Genomic DNA, 16,392 nt, shown 5'->3' with positions numbered 1-16,392 from the left:
GGCCAAACAAACAAACAAACAAATGGGGGTAATGTAAAAGTACCTACCCCATGGGTTGTTATGAGCGAGAAATACATTAATATTTATAAAGCATTTCAAATAGTATCTGGCACATGGTAAGCCATATATGTGTTTTGTAAAATATTTTAAAATGATGACGTGTGTATATTTAATTTACTTTTCAGAGCTTGATTAAATTGAGAGCACAATGATTTTGTTTTTCAAAAGCGATATAATCTGATGAGAAAAAATGCTGAGGCCCACTGCCTGAGTCTAAGGAGAAGTACTTGGTAGTTGGAACTAGCCAGCTTCTCCCGTAATCTCCACCATGCCAAGCCACTAAAGGGTTCCCTTGGCAGAAAGTTCAAAAATACTACTGAATCCAGTGAACTAAGCCTTGTCTCCAAATATTTTTTCTTACTTTCTTAGTGTGTCATCCCTCTTAAAATAAGGAGCAAAAAATTTGCGACCCTTGAAAACATACCCTTTCTTAACAATGAGCAATAAATGAGCAATTTTGATTAGGTGATATTATTCACAATTTATAAATACCTAGCAGTCAGGCATGGTGCAACCACCAATTCTTAGACATTTAGATCAAGAGAGACACTTTAGGTTAGTTAGTTCAAGACTCCCACTTTACAGAAGAAGAAGACTACAGTGAAACGGACATAGATAGGTTTCCCAAGATCATAGTCACAATTAGCAATGGATTTGGGTCATGCTGTTGGAGAGGCTGCCTTTGGAGTCAGGCAATGCTGAGTTCAATTTTCATCTCTCCCTCCCACTTCTCTACCACTGAACGCATCTTAATCTTAGTTTCCTCAACCCTGAAAATATAGTGAGATGATATTTGTAGATGAGATAATAATTGTAAAGCAATTAGCATATTGGCTGGCTCATAGCAAACTCTCAATAAATCATACCTATTTTTATTGTTAGTCTTATTATTTCCTTGTCTCCTGTGTCTCTTCCATCATAAAACCAAATACCAGATGTTAAAATAAATACTAGTCTCCTCCAAATGATTATTGTCGAATCATACCCTCTATGATTTGCTGCCCTTCATAGTCTATCCAACACAGGTGGTTTGTAGATGCCCAGTTGGCACCTTAATTTGTAAGGCAAATAGTGACTGAGTCAAAATTTCATACTCACATTTATATACAGCACAGACCATGTAAATAAACCTGCAGAGTCAAGTTTTATCTTGTCCACTTTGTGTCATCAATCTCTTGTACAGGAAATGGAGTGTATTTAATATTGGTGACTCTGTATGTGTCATTTAATCGTCTTTATTGATTGGATTTCATCAGAGTGTGGGGCTTGGACAGAGGTTTGATTAGACTGCAAGTATTCTTGGCCGTTTTCTTTTACCTGACACCATATCAATGTACCTTCTGGTGTGGTATCACTTTCAAAATCAATATCTGAAAAAAGCCCTGCACACAGGCGCCCAGGAAGAAAAGGCAGTGCCTCTTAAGTCTCCTTATATATACAGATTAAACCTCTCCAATTGAAAAAGATTTATTGCATGTTTTAGAGCAGGATAGAGGAGAAAATAAGAACTGAAGGTGTCTCCATAGATTCCTTGTGTAATTTACGCATCATTTTTTATTTAAAAGTGTCAAATTCTCCCTGTTAATGTTGGTTGACATTTGAGAATGGATCATTTTTATCAATGAAATTTTACACTTTCAATCTAGTGCTTTTTTCCCCTAGATGTAATAATAGTCTATAAATATATTTTTTGGGCAAATTGATATCTTAGACAGACTATTCTTGCCCAAATTCATTTTGCATGGATTTTACTGCTGTGAAATGTCCACTGGGCCTCCGGACTAATCTTCCACTGAAGCAAAGTTTACTTTTCTATTTGCCAAAGTTGTTCCATCATGAGTTCACAAAGCTCAGGCTCCAGATTTAAATAACACAAACTAAGTAGCATTAAGCAGCAAATGTGTCTCTTTATGCTAGATTCATGGAGTTTGTGGTGGTGTCGTTATGCTGACTGGGAAAGGGGCTGGGATAAAATGCTTATTTATCTCTCCTCTGAAACATGGAATTTTCTCAGAGGTCAGTTGCTGGGATCTTGGTAGTCAGGGTTGAACTGAAACTCCTAGGAGTAGATGAGGCAATTTGAATAACTTCAGACTACTTTAAGTATCAAAACCCTGGGGTTTGGAAATAATATATTCTATCCCGTGAAATGTAAATTCCTAATAAAGCAAGTTACCTGGCATCAATATACCCAGCGTTATACCCTGAGATGGAAGTCTTCTGCCATAGAGTGATAGGAATGAATGGATAAAGAGCATGAACTCCATTCTGTACTACCACTGTCCTCTTTTTTTGCAATACCTCTCTGTCTATAACTTTATCATCTCCTCCTTCAGGTTCTTTTATCCTTGCTTTGTGTTCTTCCTTTGTCATATGTTACTTTAGAAAAGTGCTTGGCAAACTAAAGACCCTGAGCCAAATCTGGCAGCTTTGTTGTGTAGCAGAGACCATCTGGCCGGCAAAACCTAAACATTTGCTACCTGGTCCTTTGCAGAAAAAGTCTGTAGACCCCTGTATTAGAGCAACAGGTTTTCATTGTGAAATGACAAATTTTATGTGGGACGAGTTGGAGGGAAATGCAATTCCTCCCCAAAATACCATCCTGTTCTCTCATAATAATTGTATTTTCTGTATCTCATTTCTAAAGTTACAAGTATCGGACTGTCATTTCTACTTACATTTCTGTATAATGTTCTCAATGTCAGGAAATATTAAGATGCTGAAAACGTAGTTCTGTACATTTTGCTATCTTCTGTGATGACTCCCTCACTCTTATGAAATGGTTAAAGTTGTGTGGTTGCCTCTGAAGAGAGAGAAAGTATATATTTATATACATATTTAATGTTTTGAATTGTGATTTTTATAAGCATGTGCACAAATATATTTAATACAGATTTTAAAATTAATTATTCCTAAAGAGCTTTTTCCAGATCCTGGTCAATATATTATATAGAGTAGAGACTTTTTCTACATTTAGAGAGAAATGATATGATATGATATCAGGTAAAAATCAGTTTGTAACACAGTAATTTTCACATACATACTCATTTAAACTTTTTCACATTTATAATCAGGGAACCCCAAGCAAGAAAATTATAACTCAGTTGAACTAAAGCAAAGATTCTCAGGCATGACGTTTTCCAAATTGTTTTAGAACTTAATAGAAGTAGCCACCATTTAGTGAGTATTTACTGAGTATCAAGTGTTTTAGGTATAACATTTCAGTTAATCTCCCTAACAATGCTGTGAGGAGGGTTGGAGATGAGGAGACAGAGGCCAAGAGTTTAGTCACCCTCAGTCAAAGGCAGATGTGTCAAGTCTAGAGCTCAAGGTCTTTCCACAACACCGGGTACTTCTCACTGAAGAAAGATCTCCATGGTATGCAGACTTTAAATACATCTTGGAGGCCAGTTTCACTAGGGATTTGGGAACAGAGAGACCCAGACACTTTCAGAACAGCCCTAGGAGCTTTGATGAGTCCATTGAAAATCTAAGTAGTACACATTAGGAAAAGAGTGTGTGTTCTGCTTTTCAGTTCATCAGGGTGTGGAATCTTGGGGGAAAGATGTCCACTGCAATTCATGAGAGGGAAGAAGTTCCCCAAGTTCAGCTTTTATTTTCCAGAATCTGAATTCGGATTCAGAGCACTCATCCTTCTACAGCCTAGGGCTGAAGTCATCAGTGAAGATGCTGCTGCTATATCATGTAAAGAGTTTCCGTGACCCCCCAAGTCATGGAAACTTGTTCTTAAGGGCCCAGAGGGATCTGGGCTGAAAAAAAAATTGGGGCATGTGTTCTTGATCTGCCCTCCTGACATGACGTATGCTGTGGTTAATTTTGCTAAAACTTTGTTCTGATCAGGTTACTTCCCTTTTCACCAACCTTGCCAAAACAATAAATATTTATTTCCAAAGAATATTTTCTCTGTGCATTTAAACAGTTTGTTATACATCAACGAGATCCTGGCGATGTGTGTATGGTGTGTCTGTGTCTATGTTCTTGTTGATCACATCCTGTAGGTAATAACAAACTGAAAACAGTACAGTCGTCCCTGGTATCTGCAGGGGATTGGTTCCGGGATCCTCCGTGGTGACCAAAATCCATGGATGCTCAAGTCCTTTATATAAAAGGATGTAGTACAGTTGGACCTCCATGTCTGCAGGTTCTGCATCCACAGATATGGAGGGTCAACTCTACAGGAGAAAGGATATGAGAAAAGAGTCTCACCACAGGATGGAGGTGGGACATGGAAAAGGGTTGGGTGAGAGTTGGGAGCTTGCTCTAGCCTGGGACTGGGAAGGTCTCACGGGTGATGTAACTTCAGATGAAAAACTCTAAAACTCTAGTATTGGAAGGAGAGTCAGATCTAGGTTTTGTGGTGCCTGAAACTCATACCATTTGTGAGGGGGGATTCTTTAAGAAAAAAAGATACAAAACCACAAGCATAAAATCACGTAGGAAGTCTTGAAAGATGCCTTAAAATCTTAGGTTTCCTTAGCTCATAGTAAATCTATTTCAGGTTGGACATTGACATTGTAACCTGATTTTCTCGCTGGGAGCAAATGCCTCTGTCAGCAGATAAAGAGTATCTCTAGGAGCATTTCAGGCATCCTAGGCTGAGATCAAACTGAAGTTTTGTCCTAGACTGTTGGAGAGGCAATCGGGTCTCTGGAAGCTCATCCAGATGCCAAGGTTAAGATACACTAGAAGTCTCCTGGTTGAGGTGCTGGGCTGTTCTGTGACCTTGAGAAAGACTGGGATCCGGGCAAACTCATGCCATGTAAAGATCCCCAAGGATGAATGTAAGGTACAGCTGTGAGGGCAACCAAAAAGGAAGCAGTGTTATCCTGCTGTTCTTCCCTATTGTTATCTTCAAACCAGGAGAAAAGTTGGGAAGACTGGCAAATTAACTTCTGTTTTTCTGTGACGATTCCAGGGGAGAGCCTGCTTTTCATTTAGGTTGTGTGGTGAAGAGAGGGGCTGTGCATTCCCCCTCAACATCTCAGTGGGTGTCTCTGGGGCAGCAACACCCTCATAGGTCCATGGGAAGCAGAGGCAGGAACAGGACATGAAGGATCCAGTTCTGAGTGGAGAGGATATGGTACCTTGTAGAAAATAACTGAGAAGCACTCTGAAAGTGAACTGTTTTACCACTTGGAAATGTTCGGTCTCAAACTCACTTAATTTGTGTACTTATCAAGTGCATCAACAACCTTAAGAACAGGTTGCCTGGTAGACATACAATCAAAGCAAATAAACACTAAATAACATGGCCATATTTCCTGTCACTGACCTTTGTTCAAGGGTTCCTTCCATCTTGCTTACCAACTGCTTATCCCCAGTCAATCTGCATTGGATGAAAACGACCTGTCCTATGAGGTCCAGCTCAACTGGCCATGAAATATGAAAACCTTCCCTGATTCCCCCAATCACAAATGGTCTTTCTATTTGAAGCATTATGTCTTTACATCTTTCTATGGCTCTACACACTTTCACCTAGAAGTGTGGTTACTTTAGTGAATATCTGGACTAGCCTCTCTTGTCTATGAGGATTAGAATGTTACTCAGGTTCTCTTAAATCTTTTGGGTTTCTGTTTACTTAATAGTGTTTGTAACAAGGCAAAACTGCACACTGAAATCTCATGGGAAACAAGAGATAGCCCTAGAACTGAGCTACCCAGATGGAAGCAAAGTTGGGAAGTTAAAGGAACCTATCAGCTGTGGGTACAGCAGTCATCTTCATTCACCGACCCAGCCTCACATCATACAAAGCCTGTAGAAAGGAAGCTCATCTTGGTAGGTAGCAAGCCAGTACTGCAAACACAGTGGTTGGTGGGGCACTAAGCACACAATACCCAGATGGACTGAAGGTTGTCTGGGTTGTAGCATGAATGTGTTTCTTAGAGGAAGATACCATTCTGATAGCAAATGTATGAGCTTGGTTACCCATGTACTAAAAAATTATATTTTTCTCCTCAGCTCCTCTACTCCCTAGAGCCAAAATCCTTCCACTGAAGACTTTGTCATTAGGTACTATGACAATGCTTAGTTCCCAGACTCTCTAGGAGTCTAGGCCAGTCTCTAGGCCAGTCTCCATCTTACTCTCTGTGTATCCCTCAGAGCAAGACCTTTTGCACATAGGAGGCTCTCAATAAGTTTTGAATGAATAGGTGGCTAGAAATCAGCTGTAATATCCTTCTGCATATACATCATATGTAAGCTACCAGGGTTTGGGGATTTTTTCCCCTTTAATCTGTATTTTCAGATGAAAATGAAGTACCTCATTTTTAATGTAGGTAAACTGCCTGTTCAGAGGAAACAGTACATTGTGGTACTGAAAACAACTGTATGGCTCATGAGAGCTACCTTATTATCTGACTAAATTGGTTTATGTAGAAAAAACTAAAGAATAGAAAATATACATTCAAACATTAAGTAAATATCTTAAATGGAATCAAATTCTTGGAGAAGATATGAAAGCTCTCCATCTGAGGTCAGGATGGGGATGGGGGAAGGCTTGAATCTTTAGCTGATTTGTTGAAGAAAACTTAGCAGTATGTAGTACGTGGTGAAGAATAATCCTGAATTGGCACAAGCAAGAAAGGTAGGATTTTCCTGCTTCTTTGAACATCAGTTCATATCCTTCATATTCATTATACTGTAGACCATTAAGCTATTTTATGGGCATGAGAGAAGTTCAAGTACAGCACAAGTTGCCAAAAGGATTATGAATTTCATTTTGATTGATCAATAATTAATTGTACCTTGTGAGATTACAGGCTTGACTAACTGTGGAACGTATTGTAGTGAACAGCCCAAGCTGCCAGAAAGAACAGAGAAGACAGAAGAAAAAAAGATGGAAACTGAAACATCTGTCCCCTTTATGCTGCAAGAGCTGGTAACCAAGATCTCGCTGTTTCCTTCTCTATCTAAAGTACAAACAGCATAAAGCAGGGATTGGATTGATACAGGACACTACAGAAGATGTTTGCTTATAATTATTTCTAGCACTTTTTTGAAGCTCAGGGATAAAACATTTCCAATTATTCATCAAGCTCTTGGAACACATAGGCCTCTATAAGAGGGATTTAGCAGAACACAAATAGCACACAAGGGTACAGATGAAAGGAAAGAATGTGAAGGGATTATTACCATAAAAAAGCAAATGACTATTTGATGGAATTACAACAATACAGGGAGTCAGAGAGGGATGGGAAAATAATGCTAATTGATAAATACATAGCTGTTTAGCATTAATTTGAATTATGTCATGGCTGTGAAATGAATAGTAACTGTCATTTGCTTTTCACACGTGAATATATATATGTATATATATATATATATATATATATACACACACACACACATATACATATATATATAACTTTTGAAAGATAACTATTCTAGACTTCCGTTGCCTCAGTGGCTGCCTTGGAAAAGCTGTCCACTTTCCTTCAACCAATGAGAGTTCTAATTATTTAAATATTGGTGGAAATTCCCTTTACTAATATCTGACAGCCTTAGTTTACCCAAAATACACAATTCGTACTACCCATTTATGGTTTACATCTACGTACTTCTAAGCAGGTTTTTTTTTTTTTTAGAAGATATTTCTTTCTTTTTGTTTGTTTAATTATTTATTTATTTTATTTTTGGCTGTGTTGGGTCTTCGTTGCTGTGCGCAGGCTTTCTCTAGTTGAGGCTAGCAGGGGCTACTCTTTGTTGCAGTGCGTGGGCTTCTCATTGCCGTGGTTCCTCTTGTTGTGGAGCATGGGCTCTAGGCGCACGGGCTTCAGTAGTTGTGGCTCGTGGGCTCCAGAGCACAGCCTCAGTAGTTGTGGCGTACAGGCTTAGTTGCTCCGCAGCATGTGGGATCTTCCTGGACCAGGGCTCGAACCCGTGTTCCCTGCATTGGCAGGCGGATGCTTAACCACTGCACCAGTCCCATAAACAGGTTTTGAGTACTGTCGAATGTGGAAAAATGTTAAAATCTAAACCAAATCTGAAACAAAGCATAGGACTGACTATCCCTGTTTCTGTTCTGTAATTCCTGTACGTACTTTTCTTCCTTTGTTAGTATAAAGTTAAATTATCTAGCAATAACAGCAATTTTAGCACAAATATGCTTTTAAAATTGCATTTGGCAGATTTATGGATGCTGGGGAATCTCAAAATAGAAGGTGAAATCACTTTCTAACCACAAATAGCTAAGCCACCCCAGTAACAGTATAGTTCAGACCTGGGAATAGATTACCTTTCAAAAAGATATTGAATTTAAGCATTTCTTTCCAGTTACCTCTGATCAGATAAAAGAATTTCTATTTATTTTTTAATAAAATAAAATACTTGGGAAAAAAGTACCAAAGGAATTCAAATTAAATGGCAAGACAGGATCTCTAAAACTCTTCTATTATCCCAAACTGTAAGAACCCATCCATTGGTTATTCCACTCAGGAATGTTGAAGTTCTCACAGGCCCATTCAATAATGAACTGTACTTGCCCCAGAGTGCCTTTCAGAGAGCAGAGAGATACTAGACGGTTAGGTCTTTGAGGTTTTCTGTAGTTCTCTTTCTATTTTTGTTTTCTAAACTTTGTGTTACATACAACTCAAATTTTTAGTTTCAGACAGAAATAGTATACTTGCGGGTGTAGTTAAGACATAAGATTAATGATGCCACAGCATAATAAAAGAAATCAGTTTTGCTACCTAATAATGTGCTTCAAAGAATAGAGAAAGTTTAATATGCAGTTTAGGAAGGGACACATTTACAAATTAAGATATATCGGTCACCAATGCACTCAATAAATATTAACTCCACAAATCTGCATAATTGTAGTTGTAAACACAAGAACCTTTTCTGGTCAGTTTGTGGGGAGAGAAGAGTAAAAAGGGTGAGATACTATAGGGTCCTGGAAGAACTGAGACCTTCAGAATAGCAGATAGGTCAAGAAATAAATGTGTATGAAATAGGATTCCAACTTTTTTTGAACAGAGAAAGCATTTACCGATAAGGAAAAAAACAAAAGATGAAAAGGTATCTAGTCATTTTCTGTGTGTATCTCTTCTGAAATTGGGGATAGGAAAAATATTTCAGTTTTATACTGATTTTCTCATGGCTTTTGGAAATTATTTATTTACATTACACTAAAATAAATACCACAATAAAGTTTTTGTTTACTATGATTTAAAGTAAATGTTTCATGACCAGGATTTAAAGTTACATTTGTGACTGCAAATAATTCTTAGAAATGAATATTTCCTTGTCTTGCTTTTATACTAAACAAATCTTCAGCAAGTTACTTTAAAAATGAAATAAATCTTGTGTTCATAGTGACAGTCAATAACACTACAGCATAATAATCAATTGCTATTTGTAGCAGCAGGACTAGCAGTGGGGGCAGATCAGTGCAAATTACTGTCACTGTGTGCTGTCATGTATGCAGCCAGCCTGTAGAACCCAAGACAAATGAAGCTCGATTCAGCGGAACGAGACAGTACTTAGTCATACCTGCACCACAACAGAGGAATGTGGGTTGGCATCAAATATAACAGGAAAGTGGATATAAATCTAAAACGTTGATGGGTAAGAAAAATAAATTAATCCAGCTAAGAGTTCTGCTCCCAAGATTCAAAGTTAAATGCTCATACCTTTTTTTTCTATGAGCTGGAAATTGGTGGATTACAGGTGTCTAGGGATCTACAAAAAGGTTAGATGGCTTTTTAGTGAACGCCAGAGAAGTCTGTGCTGTACTTGACTCTGTTTCAGAGAGATGACTGACTCTAAAATCAGATATTAGGTGTAAATCACTAGTAATGGCCAATTCTAATGACAAATTTAAGTGATAATATATTCCACATACAAATAAGAAACAACTAAGAGGGGTGAAAACCATGTTTGTCAATATCATTGGGGTTAAAATATTTTTTTAATCTTTTTAATTTTTTTATATTTAATTCAAAGAAAGAAAGGAAGCTGATGGTCTATCTTTGGGAAATCCTTAAACCTTTTAGCCAATCAAGTAATTTTAAAGCTAGAACTACTGATTTTCTACCTTAGTCTCTTTCTGTGATGAATCAGACGACTTGCCTTCTTTTTGCAGGTAAGTAATACAGAATACAGAGAGTCATGGGGAGAAGGCAACCAGTATATTCAAATCCACAAAAGAAATAAGCTGAGCAGATTGACAATAGCATAGTAATCCCTCCATTTCTAACACTCCCCAATAGTTAATGAAGTTTGCAGAGAGGTATAGTCACTCATTCAGGAGAAAAGTGCTTCAAATATTTCCTTGAACAAGATCAGGACCAACCATGTAATCTACTGCACCCTGTTTTAAATGAATCTGGGGTGCCCCTTGTTCAAAAGTAATAAGAATTTCAAGACCACACAACAGACCACTGAACCAAGCATGGGCCCTCTATATGTGGGGCTTCCTCCAACGACCCAGATTGTGCACCCATGAAGCCAGCCATCGATGCGAGAGTTCATCTTCCTAAGCTTCGACCTCCCCACAAACACCAGCCTAGTTCGGTTTATGTTACTTAACCCTCAACAAATTGATCTCTAAAATAACGGTTACAGATTGATAGCCTGCAGGCTGAAGTTGGCCCAGAGACATATTCTGGTCGACCTGATGGGTGACTCTTATAGGTCAAGACTGAGTAACAGCTGATCCCTTTGGATGAGACTTCTTCTCTCAGTCCCTATTATTTCTTATTCTTTGACAGTGAGCCATTTTTGCCCCTTACATACCTTCCTAGCCCCTGTTAACATTTGCGTTTACCACCCATAAAATGGTAATGGAAATCTTTAGCTAGCTTTCCCTGATCCTAATAGCAGTGCAAATAATAGTAGTAAAAGCATCATGCTGGAAAAACCTACATGGATCTTAAGAAAACATTAGTTAAAGCACAAATAAGTTAATAGTATTGATGAAATGCATATTCTATAAACTATGCTCTCAGGAAAAATTTGCATTAACTCACTACCTCCTTTAATGAAAACCTGTTAGGAAGAAATGCCACTCTCTACTTTCACCCTGTTTACTTCACTGATCTAGATGGGGGAAAAAAAAAACCCTCAAAAATTCACTTACCAATATGTTGAGCCATTTACAATTCTGAAATCACATTAAAAGTAACTAACAAACACCAAGGGGAAAGGGGCAGAAACATTTAAGTACAATTAAAAGAAACTGAAATGACCCTCGGAAGCAAACTGTGATGCATGAAAAATAGTAACTCTTTTCCCAAGTAAAATGACTTTATCAAAATGACAGCATGATGCCTAAAATATGTACATTATTTAGAAATATGACAATTCACTCGATTGTTAAACATAGTGGTGATAAGTTGTAGTTTTCTAAAAGGGACCAAATGACCTGAAAAATAATGCACCTAAGATTTAAGAAAACATTTCTGTCAAACATGATAATGCTTTGAGTTCAATACAGTGACTTTCTTATTGATAGCTCATGTTATTAATGGCTTAAATACATAAATCTGTCTTATAACTCTATCATGGGCAGAATCCAACTGCAAACCCAATGTATATTTTTATTGCTTTCATCTTGCTAGATTATTTTCAAGATAGAAAGTCTACACCAATTTAATTGTGATTAGACTTAACTTCTAGACTAAGCTCACATATAAGGAGATGAACAAATCCTAGAATGTCTTTTTGACTACTGCTTCAACTTCCCAACGAATGGAATGAAGAACTTAATATAAATTTTTGGTCTCTGCTGTATTTTACTCTGTAGTTTTGGCTCTGCTGTATGAAAGCCGTTTGCCTTATTTGCAGCATTTGGAAAAAAGAAAGCACATAGCAATACTCTTGAGTCAAACTTTTGCCACAGTCAGCCACTGTTTCTGAGATTCAGGTCTGTATAAGTATATTAGAGCGGATTTTTTTCCTTCATTCTGCCTCTATTCCCCAAACTGTAATTCCATTCAAAGAAATATTTGTCATGTAAGTCAGCAAGGATTAGAACTATTTTTAAGAGATTGCTTTTAGAATATTATTGCTGTTTACCTGGCAGAGAACAGATAAGGCTACTGCTACTGTTATTGTAATTTTACTGAAGATGTGCCTTTTTTTTTTTTTTTTTCCTGTACGCGGGCCTCTCACTGTTGTGGCTTCTCCCGTTGCGGAGCACAGGCTCCAGACGCGCAGGCTCAGCGGCCATGGCTAACGGGCCTAACCGCTCCGAGGCACGTGGGATCTTCCCGGACCGGGGCACGAACCTGTGTCCCCTGCATCGGCAGATGGACTCTCAACCACTGCGCCACCAGGGAAGCCCTGAAGATGTGCCTTTTTAATGATGAAAACTGTGTTAGGACTTTGGAGAATGGCTTTCTCTGTTTAAAATATATGCTGCAGAGCTCAAACCTTAAACTAGATGTGTTAGATATGAGATTTCTTTTTTAACAGAATAAATTTAAGGTGGAGCATGATGTGTCACTAAAAATGTTTCCCAGGAGAAATCTATCTCATGAGGGTGTGATTCATTTGGCCCAGGGAGACTATAAAGCTAGCACCACTAGCCCATACTTCTGAGTTGTTTGCTCTTCATGAAGTAGTCTAAGTATTATCTACTGACTCTTCTTCATTGTCATTTTTCTACAGTGATCTCCTTTTACAACTGGTGAATTCCACTTCATCTCTTCTATAATATCCACACATCCCTTGAGTAAGAAATATGGCTTATGGAAAAATGAATAAGACTTGGGCTTGACAACAATGAGCTTAGCACTAAGTGGAGATGTTTGCACACATTCTATCATTCTGTATAACCATCCGGAACAAAATGGGTCAGGGATGAGGCTGATTTGGCACCTTTATGGTTGAATAACCTGCACAAATTCACATGCCTAATAAGTGTCAGGGCAAAGATTTGCACCTATGCTTAAAGGTCCCAGCTCTTTTCATTGTGCCATGTTGTCTTTCTTCAGGGTCTATGGGTTACAGGCCTCTGTACCTTACAAGCCTTATCAATAAATGAACCAGATGACATCTTTGAGGATCTTTTGGATTGCATTAGAGGTAAAGTTTACAGAACTGGGAATCCAAAATAAAAATGACTGCCCTTTCCCTCATGACTCTTAAACTAAATTAAAACTGGAATAATTTTTGAATCCTAGAGTCTCAAGAAAGAAGCAAATACCATATAAACGAGTTGATAACAAGAATTTTTTGAAATACCTTTCCCATGATATCATGTATTTGCCTAAAATTGAAATTTAGTAGAATCTTCTGAATCATAAGATAAATACCAACCTTTATTTTTTATATTTTTGGTGTTAAGAATTTTTTAATATTTACTTTAATTCTTTGAAAAGCAGTTATTTATTCACATATGTGTGTGAAGGTTTAGTATACATATCAATGCAACAATGAATGACAAATGTCTTATCCTCGGTTTGCTTAAAATGATTAATAAAGTACCTGTGTAATATTTCTCAGTTAGCTAAAATACTAATTATATAGTTCTGTACCTGAAACCTTATGAATATATACTAGTAAAGAGCATTAAAAATACCACATATGGAGAAAAAAGACATTCAGTTATATTAAATAGCAGGTATAAATACCATTCTCATGACTATCTCATATATGTAGTTTCATTTTTGTGTTTGTACTTAAAATATATAAAATGCAAACTCAGTGTTATAACAACTTTGTCAATTAGCTAATTTTACAATGTGTAATTCCATCACAAACTTTCCAAGTACTATAAACACTAGTTATTTTTGATGCCCTTTCTATGTTTTCTGCAACATAGAAATAAATAGCAGGGTATTCAACTCCATCATTCATTGGTACTCCTGTTTATTATAGAGAGAAAAAAGGAACTCTAGAAAATCCCATTTATTTTATGTAGCATGTTTATGATACAGAGCATATCAAGATTTCTATTAAAATAGAAACTCACATTGAATGTTTGCTTGCAGTGCTGACAGTACGCTCACAACTGTTGGTTCCAGAAAACACTGTTAGGAATTTTAATGATTTGAATTGTAAGAAATGCATTAGCATTAACTAAAGGTGATGAAAAATCTCTGGTTCTAGTTTTTAGACTCTCCCACCGCCCCCCCTTTTTTTCACTCTTTCCTTTCCTTACATTGGATTTTGTCATATGTATAGGTATAGCCATATGGGGAAATGTGAGATTGACTGCATAGCAGTAACATAATATAAAGTGAATGGATCTAAGAGTCAAGATTTCACCAAATGAAATATTTTTAACTTCTATTTTTTACTAAGAAAAATAAAACTAGATGGAAACCATTGTATCGATATTACTATTTAAAATTCTAATTATTTAGAATTGTAAGATGAAAAAGACTCTTAAAAATTGTATTGTGCTCTCCTGTCATGCAAGATGGTGGTAAAATAAAGCTGGAAACCCAGACATTAAGGAGGAAAAAGCAAAGGAAGGGTGATGCCAGTGGCAAGGTTAAGAAGAAAAATCACATGGCAAAAATGCCCAAGAAAGGGAAACCCACTACAGCTGAAATTCTGTCTTAGTCAGAGGTATCTGCAGGCATTCCCCATCCAAGGAAAGCCATGTGCAAGAGGAAAAGTTCGGCAGTTAAATCCAACATTGAGAGGCAAAAGGAGATGGTTCTTGCTACTGTCACAAGCCAGTTGCTGGTAAGAAGAATGGTGGCACCCAAGTGTTCAAACTTGGCAATATATCTAGTTATTATCCTACTGAAGAGGTGACTGAAAAGCTGTTGAGCCACTGAAAAAAGCCCTTTTGTTACCATGTGAGAAAACTTAGAGATAGTGTCATTTACAGATCAACTCTACTGGTCACCGCAGAAGCAAAAATGTGGCTTTCCTGAAGCAGCTTCCTACTTGTAATTGAATCTCTGGTTAGTTTCTCTATGCTGAACACAAAAGAAATTTGTCATTGCCCCCTCCACCAAAATTGAAATGAAAATACCCAAACATTGCATTGATGCCTACTTCAGGAAGGAGCTACATAAGCCCAGTCACCAAGATGAGATTCTTGACACAGAGAAAAAATTACCAGGTTACAGAGCAGTGCAATATTCATCGGAAAGCTCTGGACTCTCAAAGTATGCCAACAGTCATAGCTGTTCCCAGCTCCATGATTATCTGCGTTCAGTGTTCTCTCTTACAAATGAAGATTATCCTCACAAATTGGTGCCCTAAATTTCTAACACAGAACACTAATTAAAATAACTGAAACATTAAAAATATAGTATTGCTTTAAACGTCATTCATACCAGCATATGTTTTCAGTTCAATTAATTAATATTAATTGATTAATTAATATTTTGAGGTATTGGTACATAGAGAAAATATACATTTGATCAAAAATAAAATTTTTATGATAGCCAATTTTTCAAAATCTTTCCTTTTAAAATTAGACATTTTTGTCATTGAAAAGTTTGATTCTATATGCAAATTGTAATTAACAGGTAATAAACAGTGAAGTAACTATTCAATACTAATAATAACTTAGTATTATTTTTCCCCAGAAATAAAAGTAAGGTTTTTAAAAAATATACTACTACCTCATTAAAGTCATAATGCTATTGATATACATGAAGTTTTCAATGAACATGGATTTTATTTTTTACTTATCATACATCAGATGATGTGAATGTAATGGTTCACAATTTTAAAGTACAATGATTCTATTTATAGAAATAAGAACAGACACTAGTAGATAAAATATATATGTTCCATATATAAGAAGATTTATTATTAAATAAATAGTAATAAATATTAAATTTTTCTTATTTAGGGGAAAAATCTAGATTCCACAGAACATAGATACAATGCTTGAAAAAAAGAGTAATGCCCAGCTAATGGAGGACTCTGAGGGAAAGGGGCCTGCCTAATATTTAGGAAATTATTGTAGCTAGAATAGGGTTAGTTTGTCAGTGTTGCAGTTTGGAAAATTAGCAACCATGTATAAAACTTACAGGAAAATTGATAACCAACTATCCTAGCATCAGAAAAGTGACTCATTTCTCGAAGACGTCCATTGAGATATTTTGCAGCACTTAGGGTTCATCAAAGCGTAGCGTTTGTAATATGGGAAAATAGCCTTCAATAATAACCTTTCCTTTAATATGGTGGCAATTGCCAAGGGCCTAATATAATTTGGCAAAAAGTGCCTTGTGTACTTAAATCAAGGGCTGATTTAATCTTATTACAAAAACCATAATGGTTTTATTGAACTTCTATCTAGTCTCTATTGGTCTAGTCGGGTAGATAGAAATTCACTTCCTCTTTTTGTTCTTTTAACTTAAGATGCTTTGGAAAAGGAAATGAAATGTATCAAGGTAA

General features: G+C 36.8%; 1 pseudogene; it reads left to right on the top strand.

The window, feature by feature from the left end:
• Positions 1-15,246, top strand: part of LOC132521546 (large ribosomal subunit protein eL6-like) — a 29,375-nt pseudogene extending 14,129 nt beyond the window's left edge.
• Positions 15,247-16,392: the final 1,146 nt, after the last annotated feature.

This window comes from Lagenorhynchus albirostris, chromosome 6 (assembly GCF_949774975.1).
Source record: "Lagenorhynchus albirostris chromosome 6, mLagAlb1.1, whole genome shotgun sequence".
NCBI lineage: Eukaryota > Metazoa > Chordata > Mammalia > Artiodactyla > Delphinidae > Lagenorhynchus > Lagenorhynchus albirostris.
This window is presented reverse-complemented; position numbering and strand designations above follow the sequence as displayed.